Genomic DNA, 15,283 nt, shown 5'->3' on the forward strand with positions numbered 1-15,283 from the left:
ATGTGCCCTTTAAATACAAGAAACAAAATGTGCTAGTCCAGTGTGCTGTTCTAAGTAGTGCTACTTAGTAATAGCCTGTTGGGTCATAACTGGGTTTCCACGAGGAGCTGTTCTTGGACTCTGTGAAACTCTAATTAGAAGATCTTTGTCACGCTAACCAGCTGCTGTGAGTCAGTGAGCGGACCGTGACTTTAGACTCAGGCCCTGAAGTAGCTTTGCTGAGCAACTAGTTTAATGTTTAGCTAATTAGCGCTACTCAAGCTTTTCCAAGAAGAGGCATCCAGACACGGACGTAGTTTTGGGGGGGGACGGGGGGGACATGTCCCCCCCACTTTTTCAAAAGCCGGTTTTGGTCCCCCCCAGTTTTTACAGTTAAAACCAAATATTTAAGTAGCGACGAAGTCATGTCCCCCCCACTTTTTAACGGTTATAAAAACAATATCCAAATAGTGACAAATCTAGCACTAGGATCATGCAGCTCCGAGTTCCCCCCCCCCCCCCCCCCCCCCCCCCCGCTCAACAATTTTTGTTCACAGCGCTCAACAATTTTCATTCAACCCCCCCCCCGCTCAACAGTTCGCCACCCCAGGTTGTGTCCCCCCCACTTATGAAATCAAAACTACGTCCATGCATCCAGACATAGCCTATAGATTAAGTCTTTAGTGAGTCTTTAGTGTTGAGAGAAATAAACCATTCAGCAAACACCCTGGCAGACTTTGGATACGTCATCTTAAAAATGTACCCAGAAAAACATGTTTTGAAAAAGACATGTTTTGACTATTTGAGTCACTTTTATACAGTAAGTACTAGTTATTCGAAAGTGAGAAAGATGGGATCATATTTTTCCAAAATTGTCTGTCCTTCTCTGTATGTAACCTAGCCGTGTGTGTGTGTGTGTGTGTGTGTGTGTGTGTGTGTGTGTGTGTGTGTGTGTGTGTGTGTGTGTGTGTGTGTGTGTGGAGAGCAGATTGTGTCATGTTTGGATTTCCTCCGGGCCGGTTGTCCAGAACTCTGCAGGAGGCGTGACGCTGGTCCAGTCCCGTGTGAAGCTCCACTCTCACGTCCCAGCTCAGAGCCAACAAATGACATCATCGCATGGACACCAACATGGACATCTCATATCATACCGATAGCTTTCCATACATCGACTTACTGCACGTTATTAAGTCAGTTATATATATATTAAGTTAAATTGTTTACAAATATATTTCCAAAAATGTTTTTATAACTTACTGATTTGCATGAAGATTAGCCTGTTAGCTGGTTTGCTAACAGCACTAGGCAGTATACAGAACCATTCAATGTGTGTAAGTAGAATCATGGATGAAATATGCATCCAGAATCTTCCACAGTTCTACACACGCACGCATACACACACACACACCCACACACACACACGCACGCACGCATACACACACACACACACACACACACACACACACACACACACACACACACACACACACGCACGGTGAGGCAGAAGAGGAAGATAGACTCATGAAATAAACATGGACCTTTCTCCTTGTCTCTTTGTGAGTGAGAGATATTGTGTGGCGGACAGCTTATCCCGAGATGCCCTGTCCCTTTCGTCCTAACCAGCCCTAACCAGTCCTAACCAGCCCTAACCAGTCCTAACCAGCCCTAACCAGCCCTAACCAGTCCTAACCAGCCCTAACCAGTCCTAACCAGCCCTAACCAGCCCTATAACCCATATAATAAACGAGTCACATGAGGGAGGTAAATCTGCCGTTCAAACGCGATGATCTGTCGAAGGACACAAGCACAGAAAAAAATAGCTCACCACCCTGACACGGGCTAGAGGACGAGGGCTGAGAACAGAGAATGAGAGAGACTCAGGTAGTGAGAAAGCAAGACTGTGGGTTGTGTGTGTGTGTGTGTGTGTGTGTGTGTGTGTGTGTGTTGTGTCCATGGATTATCTGGATCAGGTGTAGAACAGGTTGAGCACAGATGATTGACAGGTTAACTAAATCTGTGGTGTGTGTGTGTGTGTGTGTGTATGTGTGTGTTTCTGAACAGAGATAAAACTAAAGAATCAATGATATTCAAGAACATGATTTCAGCATGACATATGCACACACACGCACGCACGCACACACACACACACACACACACACACACACACACACACACACACACACACACACACACACACACACACACACACACACACACACAAAAATACACACACATAAACTCAAAAATTGCAATTCCCACCACATGTCAGAAGCATAAATTATAGCTATTTATTACATTCTTACTGTTTTTACTATTGTCATTATTGTCAATAGAACGTTTTGACGTTCTATTGTCATTATTTTGATAAGTATGTGCAGAACACATACTTATAGAGACACACGCGGGTCCACTAAAGGGATGATCTGATCTGCACAAATGTCTTATGCATAAAGAAATGAGTCATCAAAACTCAAGCTTTGTCATTTTTGTGGCTGCATTCCATCATGTGTGTGGAATAACAGATGGGACAGAAACACACATGGGCGTAAAAGAAAAAAAGATGCTTCACTGTGAGCATCTGTGATAACAGTGTGTGTGTGTGTGTGTGTGTGTGTGTGTGTGTGTGTGTGTGTGTGTGTGTGTGTTTGTGTGTGTGTGTGTGTGTGTGTGTGTTGCTTATTGTGTGCCTGTTTAGTATTGTAGCTGAATAGTCTGTGTGCAGCCAATCTAACAAACCAACACTCTTCTACATCCCCCTACACACACACACACACACACACACACACAGCCTGTAGTCTCTACAACCTAGCCTGTTGGTGATCCTACATTTGGTGGTCAGACTAAGCAGAAATGAGGCAGTGCTAGTGAGGTCTGCCTGGTCTGTCTGCATGTCCTGGTCTGTCTACATGTCCTGGTCTGCCTGCATGTCCTGGTCTGTCTGCATGTCCTGGTCTGTCTGCATGTCCTGGTCTGTCTGCATGTCCTGGTCTGCCTGCATGTCCTGGTCTGTCTGCATGTCCTGGTCTGCCTGCATGTCCTGGTCTGCCTGCATGTCCTGGTCTGTCTGCATGTCCTGGTCTGCCTGCATGTCCTGGTCTGTCTGCATGTCCTGGTCTGCCTGCATGTCCTTGCCCATCACAGCTCCACCTGTGAGTCTCTGTGTGTGTCTCCATCCCACTGTTGGCTTTCTCACCACGTACAGAGGAGGATGGAAGGACAGATCAATCATGCCCTTACTGGAGGATCAAACGGAGGGATGGTGTGTGTGTGTGTGTGTGTGTGTGTGTGTGTGTGTGTGTGTGTGTGTGTGTGTGTGTGTGTATGTAACTATGGTGCATCAATTCACTACCCAATCCTAGGTTTTATTGTTATTTATTCATAGTGGGTTTGGTGGTGTAAATGCTATACAGTGTGCCCAGTCTGAGGGTGGTAACTTTGGCTAAAGATGAGCTTTATAGATGAAAAACCACTCCACCCTCCGTTAGCTGAACAGACCTTGTGTAGGTGAGGTGTAGTCCTGCTCCCACCAGCAGGCTGTTGTGACTGGGTAGGACCAGAGAAAAGATATTCACATACAGGGAATCATCTTCATCACGCGAGAGAAAGTTCTTCATCAGTGTTAGGAAAAGTTCTTCGTGGCACTTAATGTTATTAGCTGGGGTTCAGTGTGCCGAGCTGCTGGGCTCTTTGTGACAGTTCCCCAGAAGCATGATGCAGAAAATGTCTCCCTCTGACATGTTTATTTTTACCTATTTTACCTCTCTTTCTCTCTCTCTCTCACACACACACACACACACACACACACATATATATATTCCTCGTGTGTGCCAAAATGTATTAAAAGCTTGTGTGCTTGTATGTAAGAGAGGAGAGAGACAGAGAGACTTTATACAAAATCAGTGCTCACCTGGTTCCTGCTCCTAGCCCTTTGCCTGCACCACTGAAGAAGGACCTGTTTGATGGGCTCTGCTTCTTATATGGAACTACATATAATATAGTTATAGCCATGACAAAAATAATAAATCAAAAGTATTTTTAAATTGGCAGGATCAAAAAAGGAATGCATTCAGATGGAAAACCTTCAAACATCTCATGAAGGATTTTCATCAGATCCTGCTTGTTGGAAGGTATGTGTGTGTGTGTGTGTGTGTGTGTGTGTGTGTGTGTGTGTGTGTAAAACATGTGAAACTGTCTCCTTCCATCATCGTGCATGCGGAGCTTGCGATAAATGATGGTTTTAGTGGTTGAATAACGAGGTTGGCTTGGCACCAAAATGAAACGTGCAAGTCAGACACGAACAGAACCGAGCTTCGACCCGCACCTGTACACACACACACACACACACACACACACACACACACACACAAACCCACTGTCTAGCTCTCTCACTACCTGAGTCTCTCTCAATATACAGTAAATATATAGTATCACTCATATATAAAATAATATAATTATTATTGTACATTATTATTCTATGGCAAATGGTTGTCACTTTGGCTAAATAAGTCTATGCTGTAAACATCAGTTAAATCTTTTATTCACTAGCAATTGAAAATGTATGAATGATTTGGTCATAGCGGTGTGTTCACACGCCAACATGTGAACACGTGAGAACTGGGTCCTTCCTCTAGACTGTACCGTAGTTCTCTCACTGTCCATGGAGACCTCTGTGTAGTGCCAAACACACACACACACACACACACACACACACACACACACACACACACACACACACACACACACACACACACACACACACACACACACACACACACACACACACACACACACACACACACACACACACTCACACACACACACACACACACACACACACACACACACTCACACACACACACACACACACACACACACACACACTCACACACACACACACACACACTCACACACACACACACACACACTCACACACACACACACACACACACACACACACACACACACACACTCACACACACACACACACACACTCACACACACACACACACACACACACACACACACACACACTCACACACACACACACTCACACACACACACACACACACACACACACACACACTCACACACACACACACACACACTCACACACACACACACACACACACACACACACACACACACACACACTCACACACACACACACACACACACACACACACACACACACACACACTCACACACACACACACACACACACACACACACACACACACACACACACACACTAACAATATAAAATGTTATTTACTATAGCAAATAATTGCCTGATAGTTTGGCCTGACAGATTCTTTGTGTCAGTGTACCAGTGTGTATTAATGAATATATAATGTGTTTGATAGACATTTGTATTTCACCAGAAAATACAGTAACCTGTACTCCTATTGCTATAATGGTCTTCCAATAGTGCGTTCACCTGTAATACAGATCACACATTCACACTCACACATTCATTTTAGCAAATAATTTGGTGCTGTTGATTGATGGTGAATGGAATCTGGCTGATGGACAGCTAGCCAGCCACAAGCATGAACAGGCATGTGCTATGTTTAAGAGGCAGGATCACTGTTTTATTTATATATATATATACAGAAGGAGGGAGAGAGAGGGAGAGAGAGAGAGAGAGAGAGAGAGAGAGAGAGAGAGAGAGAGGAGGGAGGAATGGAGAAATAATATGTGTGTCTGACTGCAGTCGTGTAAATGCGCACACAGCCTGCATTGGTGAGACCAAGAGTCTCACAAAGGGAATATTCAACAAAGAGAAGCAGAGAGGGGGAGATGAATGAAGAGAATCCATTAGAAAGTGAGATGATGTGCTTGTGTTAAAGTGAATTGAATATCAGCATCAGAACACCACAGGGACTTGGCCTGGATTCTCACATGGAAAAAAATCGTGCACCTCACTCTGGAAGCTCAGTGCTGATTGGTCCAGAGGCAGCGCATATTCAAATCACCTCCGCTACCTCCATCCAAAAGGCAGCAGTCAGTAATGAGGATGGTGCGTGCACATCCCAAATGGGACTAATTCAGACCCTCCCCCTCCCCCCAACACACACACACACACGCACACACACACACACACACACACACACACACACACACACACACACACACACACACACACACACACACACACACACACACAATAGCTTTAGACCTGTTAGATCAATGGAGACTGTACAACTGCAGATAGCCTGGAGTGAGTTCTTAACCTAGTTTCAATGTACTGGTGAAACTCTGTGTTATCAGGTTAAGAATGTGATGGAAATCTCCCCATCTCTCTCTCTCTCTCTCTCTCACACACACACACACACACATTTCCTGTGAATGTGTCTTTTCAGACTGTAGCTGGGTAGGCTTGCATTGTGCAGTCAGAGGGATGCCACGAATAAGACATTACTCAGAAAAGCTTTCCTGCTTTTAAGAGCATTTATGTTAACATTCCAGAGACCATATGTGCATGCTCACACGTCTAGGTGAGTGTGTGTGACTGTGTGTGTGTTTATGAGTGCTTGTATTTGTCCTTGAAGGCACTTAGCCAAGCACAGAAGTGCACACTGGAAAATGCATGTTTCCTGATGATGCCTGCTGACCAACCTGATTACAGGTGAGCTACAAGAATCTACATGTGAAGTCCATGTTTATGTCCAGCACAGCTGTGAAGCAGCTGCAGGGATTTGTACCTTAAAGTGTGTGTGTGTGTGTGTGTCAGATGTACATAATAGGACTCATAAACCCAGATAAACTCCAGAGGGAGCAGTGCAGGGGGTTTATATCACGATCCCTATTGAAACTTCATGATGTCTGTCTTGAGGAGCTGATCCACCTCAGGACCTCCTATAAACTGTACATGTTATCCCATGTTGATCACACACACTCATCCACACAAACACACACTACCAACTCTATAAAGACCACGACCCTGCAGCTTCCTCACGGTCATGGCACCTAGCAGTCTCTCTCCATCAGCAGTCTCTCTCCTTTGGCTACCTCACATAGCAGTCTCTCCCCATCTGTTAACTCAGATAGCAGTCTCTCTCCTTTATCTACCTCACATAGCAGTCTCTCCCCATCTGTTAACTCAGATAGCAGTCTCTCTCCTTTATCTACCTCACATAGCAGTCTATCCCCATCTGTTAACTCAGATAGCAGTCTCTCTCCTTTATCTACCTTACATAGCAGTCTCTCCCCATCTGTTAACTCAGATAGCAGTCTCTCTCCTTTATCTACCTCACATAGCAGTCTCTCCCCATCTGTTAACTCAGATAGCAGTCTCTCTCCTTTATCTACCTCACATAGCAGTCTCTCCCCATCTGTTAACTCAGATAGCAGTCTCTCTCCTTTATCTACCTCACATAGCAGTCTCTCCCCATCTGTTAACTCAGATAGCAGTCTCTCTCCATTAGTTAACTCACATAGCAGTCTCTCTCTATCTGTTAACTCAGATAGCAGTCTCTCCATTAGCTAACTCACTCCCTCTATCAAAGTCTTGCACATTGAAAGGTTGCAACTCTGATAGGGGCTTTAATTAGCTCCCACTTGTCCAAATACAGCCATAAATTGAGAAGGACTTAATTAAGTCTTATCGGTTCTTTTGTACGAACTTGAAATGAAGCGTCTCTGATCCAGAATATTCTCTGTTGCCTACACTGTGTGTGTGTGTGTGTGTGTGTGTGTGTGCGCGCGCGTGTGTGTGTGTGTGTGCATATTTTTCATCAAGCCTGTGCAGACTCAACTGTTCTGTATGCAAGGTGTGTGTGTGTGTGTGCTTTCACTTACGTAGGCAACACTTAGCCTGCCCTGCACGCTGATTGGCTAGGTCTTGGTGCTTTTCTAGCCAATCATGAATGCTTAAAATGACCACTATGGGATACAGGCTACATACAGAGACAGCAGTATCCAAGCAACCCCATCCCATCATCACCTCAAGGCCCTTGAGGAACCGGGAACTGGTCTGACACAAAAATGTATGTGTGTATGTGTGTGCATTCAATGTTTCTAAATTATTGGCAAAACTATATCTATTAAAGCAATAGAATTCTAGGCTACCTGTCCAGTTTTGTCAACAAGGCTTTCCCCCAGTAAATGTCATGGTTGTTGCTAATAGCTCTGTCAGACAGTGTGAGTCTAGACCTTGAATCAAGTATTTTTGGACCTTGATATTTTAGAAATGTATGTAAGACACTGTGAGAAGTCCCTGAGGATCTGATTATACACCTTAAAACCTCCAACCATGAAATGGAGGAGTTGCTCTTGGTGGACACCAACAGCGATCTGAAGCAGGACACGTCCCTGATTCACTCTTGTCGTGGATTTAAATAAGTAGATTTAATTCTTCTTTCATTTAAAGTATTATTGGGAGCTACTTTAGCTAGAGCTGCAGATTTCTTGAAGGTGACTTGGCCAATTAAGCCTTATTATGATTCTTAGAAACTTTCCAGCTCGGACATTTTGCCCATTTGTTCTTTTTCCACTTTAATTCAGCTCTTTGATTTCACTAATTCTAGCAATTACATGTATTCATTTTTCGCCCTTAAATTTCAATTCCTTAACTCTCTTATCAATGCTATAAATGTTATGAAATATATATTTTTGGATTTTATTTTGATTTTTTATTTGGTGGTTTGAACAAATGCATGAAAAAAATGTAATATAATAAAGTGCAGTAGTTCTATAAGTGCAGTATTTCCATAAGTGAAGTAGTTACATAACTACATTGGTTCTATAACTACCATTAATACATCCGTTTCAGACATGCAGACATGGCTACACCATCATCTGAGCCCTGTACACAGCTACACCACCACCTGAGACCTGCAGATATGGCTACACCCCGTTCACCATCAGCAAACAAGCACGCCACTGGCACACATCAAATATTATTATGTGTGGTGTGTGTTCACATTCGTCTGGTCTAATAGGATCCCTGGATAATCCAGGGATATCTTGTTATCACAATGGCAAACACACACCCACACAAAATGCAGTCTCTCATTAATCAGCACATATTGACAAACAAATGGGAACTTTATTGTCTGTGAAAAGTAAAGAAAGTCAGACACTTATAAAACAGTTACTTATAAAACACAGCCGATCTAATGATGGCCAGTTCCTTAACGTCTACAGCCATTCACCTCCCAGCCACGCTAACTCCCTCAGTCTATGACATACGGCCTTACAAGAAACAAAAGCATCGTACACTGTACCACCATCTCCTGAACGTCGGCCTTCACACAGCTGCTTCTGATAAGTAAGTGATTTATGTGTGCGTGCGTGCGTGCGTGCGTGCGTTTCATCCGTCATCGTGGTTTCACCAGCCCTGTCGGTAGTGCTTCAGTCCGAACATTCTTTTCTAATTTGTCTTCGGACTGGACAGAATGTTATTTCAGTGTATGCGTTTGCAAGAGCTGTTGCAACTGCCAGTTTCTGGTCATTTACAAGAAATATGGCCATTCCTGAAGTCTTTAGTAAGCTGCTGAACAGCAGGTAATGGAAACACACCTCCAAAGCCCTGTCAAAGTGACCTGGCACAGCTGAACCAAACTTCTGATGGCCCAGTAAGGTGTCCATAGCTGCTCTCTGATACAGGGCAAACACTCTGGAGCCTTTGGTCTGTTCAGGAGACTGGAGTTCACTGCACCCTATAATAGTTCTAGTTCTATACAGTAAAGATCTAGGATATACTATTTAGTATAGTTCTAAAGAGTTCTAGTTCTATATAGTATAGTTCTAGAATATTCTATATAGTATAGTTAGAGATTATTTGTAGAACAGAATATAGAATGTCTTTCTACTACAGTTTGACCAGAGGTGGTTTATAAAATTACTTAAAATGGCAGAGGAACCATTAAACAAGTGGGGGGAACTTTTAAAGTGCAAAGCACTGGATGGGCCAAATATGTGCGCTCTCATTAAAGAATGGCCTTGCTTCCTTATCGCATGAGGGAAGAGGAAGAAACATGAGATCAGCATGCGCTCTTTCATATTCTCCTGTCTGACAGCCCCCTGCTTCCTCAATCTCCACTGTCAAATTGCTGATGGAATCCATAATCACTTCCTAATACACAGCCGCAGACACACACACATACACACACACACACACACAGGCCCAGGAGCCAGCGTGTCTCCTCTCCACACTCTTTTATGGCACTCCAGACCCCAGCGGGTCTAAAATAGCAGCGCTGGCTTTCGACAGGAAGTGGGGTGTGTGCGCAGAGGAAAGCATCGACAGGAGCTGGAGACAGCAGTCTGCTCGCCGCAGCTCAGGGTCAACGGTCACACACAGTTCCGCTCTGTAGGAAATGCACACGCTCACACACACACACACACACAAATGAACTCTGTGATGTATTTAGTGCAAGCAGCACAAAACTTACATGAACTGAATTTGGTATCCACTACAATTCATTCATTTCTAATAACTTGTTCTCTCTCAGACAGACACACACAGATTCAGTGATGTATTTAGTGTAAGTACCCCAAACATTACATAAAGTGAGTTGGGTATCCAATACAATTAATTCATTACTAACCACTCTTGCTCTCTCCCAAACACACACACACACACACACACACACACACACACACACACAAACTCAGTGATGTATTTAATGTAAGAGGCACAAAAATGAAAATATGAAATGGGTACCCAATAAAATTTATTCATTACTAATCACTCTTGCTCTCTCTCAAACACATACACACACGCACGCGCACACACATACACACTTAAACACACATACACTTACTTTCCCTTTTCTCCTGACTCATCATTCACTCTTAAGTATCTTTTGTTCACAATTTTCCATTTTTATTTTTTTTTTTTCATTGTTCTTCACTGAGCCACCAGTGAGAGTTGGTGTCTCCACCGTCACACAGGGGAGTCTTCAGGAAAAGAGTCTCTGACACACGACAGATGCATATCTGCGGAGAAAAGAAACAGAATACAACATGAACCAAGCAGAATTCACCAAGAATACTCCCCTCCTGAGCAGATCCAGCAGTAACCCAGAGTCTCTGGCACCATGCCTTGGAGTGTCTGATGCTGGTGTCCATCCGTCTGAGACAGCACACTGGAACTGTGTCAAACGACTACAGCAAAGAACTGAATATTGGCCCATAATGCCATGAGAAAGCTGGTTAAATCTTCATTGTGAGTCCTCTGTCCTTTCCGATCCTCATCTTCACACTCAACATCTAGACTAGGCCGCAGCCATGTGATGCAATCCTACAGAACACACAATCAATCCATGTATCCCACATCGCTCATGTTTTTGTGACTTATTTGTGAAATACTGCAAATGATTAGGTTGTGGTCAATATGTAAACGCATGAAGAGAGGCTGAAAACAGAGGGGTGGGAGAGAGAGAGAGAGAGAGAGAGAGAAAGACTAGAGAAAAACAGAATGAAGAAAAACAAGAAGTTGGGTATCAGAAGTCCCTGTGTGTCATTCACATGACCAGCTAGGTCATCAACCCCAGAAAAACACCAGCGTCCTTCAGTGTAATACATCATAACACACAGGCGTCAATGTCACGCATCGTCATCACACACATACACACACTCACACACCTTTACATCAGTGTGTAGTCAGTCATGTAGTCAGAGGGACGGAGGAGAGAGAGTTAGGGAAGGTGGACAAGAGACAAAAAATGACTGGCAAATAAAAGACATTTGCATCAGAAATCGCAGTCACAAGTGCAGCAAGTCCACTGTCTGCACACACACACACACACACACACACACACACACTCTCACACACCCGCCTGTGCTACTCCTCTGATCTGTGTCCGGGAGAAAGATGTGAAGGGCAGTATAGGCGGCCTGCAGAGGGCACTGACACTGGAGCCACACTGCCAGACACACTCAGTCCAGAGGGGGAGGCTGGTACAGGCAGGCCGTTTGGTCACATGACCTGCTCCTTAAAGAACATTACTGCAGGCTGACGTGGGCTGCGTTGTGCAACCCCACCACCATACGCACAGACACAGACACTTTCTTCTCGTCAGCTGTGCCGGGGCATGTGCTGGTGGGGCGAACACTATGTGCTTTGGTGGGGGGTGATGGTCCTTCCTGATTGGAGACTCTGGTATGCTGTCCCGCCAGCCCTAATCTACACCCTCCTCCAAGACTTCTGAATAAAAGGTTATTCTCCTTCCTATGAGAGTCTCAGAGTGTCACTGTCATACAGCGTTATCAGATAATCAAGGACTCTGTGTGTGTGTGTGTGTGTGTGTGTGTGTGTGTGAGTAATGCGGTGACAGAAGAATCCAAGGAAAAGCTTCAGAGCACAGAGCTCTCGTCAGGAAATCAGCTGATGTACATTCATTGTTGTATATACAGAAATGACGCCTTCCGACACACATGCACCCCCCCCCCCCCACACACACACACACACACACACATGGGACAGTCTTTCAATGGCATGCAGATACGCCTGTCTAACGGGAAAAGAACATAATAGAGAGAAGGGCTATTTAGACAAAGCACATGTGTGCTGTGGCGACCACTCACACACAATGAACCACAGTGCAGTCGCCTCCAGGAGTCAGAGTGTCTGCCACGGACTCGTCCATGCATACACACCTACACACACCCTGTCCGTTACCGTCTCTCTCTCCCAGACACACACCGACCCACCCACGGCAACAGAGCAGCATGAACGCAATATTGTCACGTTTGCCTGGATGATTTATCGGCATCTGCACGCACACTCAGGCAACAGCAGTTCAAGGTGTCAGCTTAACGTGGTTCACTGACAAATTAGCTGACATTATGCATACATTATTACCTGTATAGATTTGACTGAGTAATAATTATTACTACAGACATTTAAATCTGATAGCTACGGTATGTGGCAGAGGGCATATGTGAGAGCATTCCAGTATGAGACACAACCTGTTGCTACATGCGTCCATACTCAAATAAGAGTCGGGACAGAGACTGAACGGATCGATAGGTGTAAACAAATAGAGCCAGCGTTAGTGACGCAGACAGCATATAGGACAAGGTTAGGAACCCACCTGTGGGATTTCTGTGTGTGTGTGTGTGTGTGTGTGTGTGTGTGATGCTAGCAGTGGTGTGGGTGTAAGGGGAGAGGGGAGGCGTCAGAGGTGGTGTGTCCCCATCCTCCTATCAGAAGCCTGGGGGGGGCAGAGAGAGTGTAATGTGTGGCTCGTCTCCAGGTCAACATGGGTGTCCTTGGAAGGCACCCAGTGAGCAGCAAAGGGAACCAGGTGCTGATTGTGTTCAGAGTTACACCTTCCACCTCTGGAATCACAACCCAGGTTAATGCATTTGGTCATTCCTCATGATTACCAAAAATATTTGGACTTCATCATGCAAATGTGTGCAACTCTTTCATATAGGATTGCTCACAAAATATGCAAAGAACATATAGGATATTGATTTATTTTGTCGGTTTCTTTCATGGTTCTGCTGGACATTCTGTAGGCAGGCATAACAAATAGGGACTGACTCCAGAACAGCTGCAGGGTTGTAAAACTAGGTCTGTTATTGGCATATCGTTGTCTGTTATGGGCGAGTCCGCTGTTTTGTTCTGGGTAATAATGGGATTATGGCCACACAATGACTCGTTGACGTCAAGATGTACACGTGTGTGCATTTCCGAGCCCAACTGTGTCATTGAGGGTGGTGTTGGAAAGCAGATGGAGGTGTAGCAGCTACACCCTAGAGCAAAGGTAACAGCCATGTGCCAATGGAAGCCTGCTGCGTTTAAACCACACAGGACATAGGACACAACAAAGCTCAACCTCTCTAACATATGGGGCGAAACGGTGGGTTTTATCATGCAGAGATGTATTATGGGTCACATGAGTGAAAACTAGTCCAGGACTGACTAACACGCACACACACAATGTCACAACCTCCCCAGTTCTGTCAAGGTGAATTTGGATCCATGCCTTCCATGTGTGTGTGCATATCTCGCGTCTTTGACCCGCCAAGCACAGAATGACCCAATTAAGGCACTTCGTTTACACGCAAGCTGGAGTGCACAAGATAAGTCTGAAGTTAGACATCTACTTTTGCTGCAAACAGCAAAAGGTTGAGCTAGACAGATCACTACTTAGTCTACACGGCGGGCGGATGGGCTGGGTGCTTTTGGCTGGCACACACACACACACACACTTCGACCCTGCCCTCTGCTGCAGGAAGCTACACTGGCTACGTGATCTTCCGCCATGTACTTCCTGGGTCACGCACACGAGAGGGAGCGTCCACTTCCCTGCTCTGTCTTTCATTCACTTGCTGTGCGTTTGTTGAACCTGCTCACTGCGAGAACAATTCACAGGGGTCGGCACACTGCGGCCATCAGCTCCCCGTACACGGCACACCGCACAAGGCCTCAGATCAGCCGCTCTCTCACACTACTTCTACACACACACATTTCCACTGCTACACCTATGCACATATCAGTGTTTAATGAAGTGTTAAGCATGCAGTGTACTTCTAGCCAGAGATAATGAACTAAATGAACACTGAAAGAATTTCACTGTATCTTAAAACTTACCTATGAATATTTGCCTTTCATATAAAAAGTTCAAAAGGTAAAGCTGAGAAAAGGATGGAGCAAATCTGAACATGTTTTTTCTTTTTGTAGCACTAAGGTCAATGTCCTCAGGTGCACGTGTGCATATATAAGGGTTGCCACCCGTCCTGTAAAATACGGAATCTTCCTTTATTTGGTAATTAAATGTGGCGTTGAACCAATACGGGACGCGATTTGTTCCGTGTTTCCATAAATGTCCAATACACTTTGATCCCTTCCAAAAAATAATTAAAAACCCGATCTGTCAATCATGCCACCCCCACCCCACACCTCCAGTGGAGATGAACAATGAGTCCAACATCAGTACATGGAGCCCTGAGGAGCCATGATGGATGCCCCTTATTTTCATTTCTGAAACGTGGCCACCCTATCCATGAGTAGTCTACATCTAAGGCCCCAACACTAGTTATTCTGTGGAGATCAAATTGTTGCGGTACTGTTGACACCCACATTCGTGGCCTCGTTGGGTCATCAGGAACCGCGTGTTCCGCTTCTTCCCTATCAGTTTTCTCTGGAGCGCGCGCGCCCTTTGTGTTTACACCGCAGCCAGAAGCAGCGAGGAAGTCCAAACCAGGGCGGCCGCGCTGATACCCTGAATATAGCTGAGGAGTTTCCGGTGGGGCGCTGACTCGGCAGCTGTTCGGTCGGGTTCTGCACGTCGACCCGGGCCCGAGGTGCTCAACCCCTTCCCCGATAACGAGCTCGCGCACACGGCTT

The 15,283-nt window shown here is 45.1% G+C and overlaps 1 long non-coding RNA gene across 1 annotated transcript in view; it reads left to right on the forward strand.

Annotated features, from left to right (window-relative positions):
• The window catches only part of LOC143525107 (uncharacterized), an 18,398-nt gene extending 16,873 nt beyond the window's left edge, over window positions 1-1,525 (forward strand). The window contains exon 2 of the long non-coding RNA XR_013133565.1: window positions 968-1,525. This is a non-coding gene — a long non-coding RNA (uncharacterized LOC143525107). The remainder of the gene's footprint in view (window positions 1-967) is intronic.
• The last annotated feature ends 13,758 nt before the right edge of the window (window positions 1,526-15,283 follow it).

This window comes from Brachyhypopomus gauderio, chromosome 10, assembly GCF_052324685.1.
Source record: "Brachyhypopomus gauderio isolate BG-103 chromosome 10, BGAUD_0.2, whole genome shotgun sequence".
NCBI lineage: Eukaryota > Metazoa > Chordata > Actinopteri > Gymnotiformes > Hypopomidae > Brachyhypopomus > Brachyhypopomus gauderio.